Source organism: Athene cunicularia, assembly GCF_003259725.1.
Source record: "Athene cunicularia isolate RWA chromosome 13 unlocalized genomic scaffold, athCun1 chr13_part1, whole genome shotgun sequence".
NCBI lineage: Eukaryota > Metazoa > Chordata > Aves > Strigiformes > Strigidae > Athene > Athene cunicularia.
Genome location: NW_020799117.1, coordinates 11855744 through 11858924, shown reverse-complemented (window position 1 = coordinate 11858924; position 3181 = coordinate 11855744).

Genomic DNA, 3181 nt, shown 5'->3' with positions numbered 1-3181 from the left:
GCTGCCAGGCTGGTCCCTCCTTGCCATGGGGCTCCCCACACACTCCCCCCCCGCCCTGAGTGGGACTGGCTGCCCATCCCACCCTGCTCACTGTCCGGCGTGACCCTCGGGCAGCTGAGCGTGCCAAGAAACGCTGTCCCAGGACAGAGGCAGGGGGGAGGGATGCAATTTATGCTGGAAACTGATTTTCCTCTAGTGCCAAGGTCCCCCTCCAGCCTGGCAGCCCCCAACAAGGCCACCCGGGTGTCTGTCCCACGCCGGGAGCAGGGAGGGGGCTGTGGGTGTCTGCACAGCACCCGTCTGCAGGATGGAGAGGGGGCTCTTCCCTCATGATCAGCCTTCGCTGCTGGCAGCACATCAGGATTCCTGGAAGGGCTTCAAAGCCGTTACTCCTTGTTTTGGTTGCGAGACGCTATCTATCAGAATAAATTCTTACCCACCAGAGCTGCTCCCAGGGCTGCGCCTGCCCTGCCCGCGGAGCCCCCGAGAAGCTGTGCTGCGGTTCAAAGAGGCGAGCTACGATCTTTGCCGCTAATGAAAGGGGTTTTTCATGCAGCATGACAGGCGCCGCATCTCTCCTGCTCCTAGGGCTGGAGTGCCGCCCAGAGAGGGCCTTTTGCTTTCCTTTTCTCTTGCTGTTTTGTTTGCGGCAGCAGATGTTTGCGGTGACATGACAAGACAGGTAGCAGGTCGTGTGAGCTACGCCTGTGCTGCTAGTGATGCAGCCAGCTTGCTGCAAGCCCTGCTGCCTGTCCCCTTGGCTCTGTCCCCTCCCCAGAGGTGGTGGGTGGGTAGGAAGAGCTGGACCAGCAGTGGGTCTGGGGGTCCCTGTAAGGCTGGGGGGAGCAGGCAAGGAGAAAGCAGTGCTGCTGATACAGCATGGTGGGATCGCTTGGGCTGTTCTATGGAGCTCATTTGAGGTCTTCTGTGAAGTTTCCCTGTGCCCCAGTGTCCCTTCCTCGAGGGAAGAGCACAGTACCCCGGCATGGCAAGGCTCACACCTATCGTATCAATAGCGTCCATTCGGGGAGCCAATAAAGCAGACACAATGTGAGCTGGTCCCTACGGTTCAGTGAGCTAATTAAGCTTCTTCCGCTGACCTGGTTTCCAAATCTTGTTAACTTGCTGCTTTCAGAACAACTTGAAATTTCCAGCAGAGACAGGCTGGGGTTGCAGAGGGCTGCAGAAGAGGACAGGGTGCTTTGGCAGAGCTCAGGGGGCACCAGCACAGAACCTCTTCCCCTTCATCTCCTCCCAACCAGAGGGTTCCAGCCCCATGGAGCTGCGCCACGGGGAAGGGGCAGCGGGCGCTGCCAGCGGGGCAGGCAGGTAGGGCATCAGGTGCCCCCTGCCATGAGATTTTTGGAGTTTGGCACTTGTTAGCTAACAGCAGGGAGCTCAAACTCTTGCCTTCCCCCCACCTCAGCCAGTGGCTCCTGAACAGGGACCTGGCCCCTGGCCGGGCTGCAGCAGAGGCCCATGGTGCAGGGCACTGGTTGGAGCCCCTCACCATCAGCACTGTCCCATGGTGTTTTGTAAATCCCATTTCCTTTTTTTTGAGTGAGGAAAACGGCTACAAAAGCTGCCATAAAAGGGTGTTAGGGATGCCTGAGACAAGAAGTCAGAAATGAAGAAATGTCAGGATGATAACGCAGCCTCCTTTCATCCCTTTGTCTCTGTGCATTGCAACAGTCTTTCACGGCAATTATTAGAGGCATATTTTTCCCATAAGGCGCCTGCCTCATTCAGTACCCAGCATGTACCACATAGCTCAGGCTGTGCAGAGGAAGATGCTGCCTGCAGGACCCTGCATCGTTGAGTGAAAAGGGACATATGATGGTGATGAGGCTAAGAGGATGGAAGAAAAAGGGTGCCAATTTCATTGATTTTTACCAACAACTTCCCTGGACACTGGGTTGCTTTTCCCTACCTCTGTGCGCTTTTTGAGATGCTAAGAGTTTACCTAAACCAAACTTTCCCCACCCAGTCAATAACTGTGTTCTTCTTTCCCTGATGCCTGACTTGGAACATCAGCTGGCTGATCACTGTGAGAGCTGGAAGTTGCTGGCTGCATGTGGAATCACTGGGAGCTGGGCTTGAAATGTGTCTTGTGCTATATCAACACCAGGAACTCGGAGTCAGGGTCAGCACTTCTCCTGCCGGTGGCTTGGGAAGGCACCACCCCGTGTTTCTGTGTGAGGCTGTGCTCAGACGCTGTCCTTGGGAAAGGATGTTGGTCCCCAGGGCTGGAGCGCAAAGTGGGGTGCCTAGGGAAAGCCCTGGGGAAGGGGATCCCTTCTCACTCCTGTGTGACTTGGAGACCAGGTGAGGAAGGGAGAGGGGAATGGAAGGGAAATATTGGATAGCAGGTCCCAAGGAAAGGAGCAGGAGAGACAGGGTTAGGAGAGGTCAGAGAGTTAAAAGATTACGTAAGTATCTCTGTCCTCAAAGCGCTTGGGGGGATGGTTCGGCAGCAGCCTTAGCTCTGGCATTTCTGGTTTACTTGAAGCCATAGCATCCCTTTCAGCACACCTAGGTACAGACACATGCATACATATGTGTTTGCAAACACACACACACATATGGTCACACAGAACAGCTTTCAGAGGTCTCTCTGTAGGAGCCCGAGGCTCTCCACCCACATTTGTTACCCTTCAACTGGTAACCATTTTGGTGAACAACCTTCACTGCTGGTCCCTGTGAATCACAAGTTGCAGGAGGAGTGGAAATGCCTTGGCCAGAGATCCCAGCTGCAGCCCTTGCTTCAGGGTGCCATAGCACAGATGTGTCTGTTTGTCCCAGAGGCACCAGCTGCCTGAACGCGTCCCTGCCAGCCCAAGCCTCTGGCAGACCTGCTTGCATGTGCGCTGGCAGCGAAAGGCTCTCCTTTCTCAGCAAGAAGATTTAAGTCCAAACAACGGCAGCGAGATGCCTGTGGGGACCCCAGCACAACGTAGCCTGATGCCTTACACAAAGCACTGGGCAGGCTGCAGAGAAGCAGGACTCTGACTCATTGGAAGCTGGTGACGTTTCCAAAAAAAGAGTCTAAGTCCAGGGCTGTAATGTTCCCAAAATGCAGCAGAGAAGCCTAAGGGGTCTGGAAACCCCATTATACCACAGCACATGGCCTGTGTCATGGAATGGAGGAAATTCTGCCTCACTGGGCATCTCCCCCCCATTT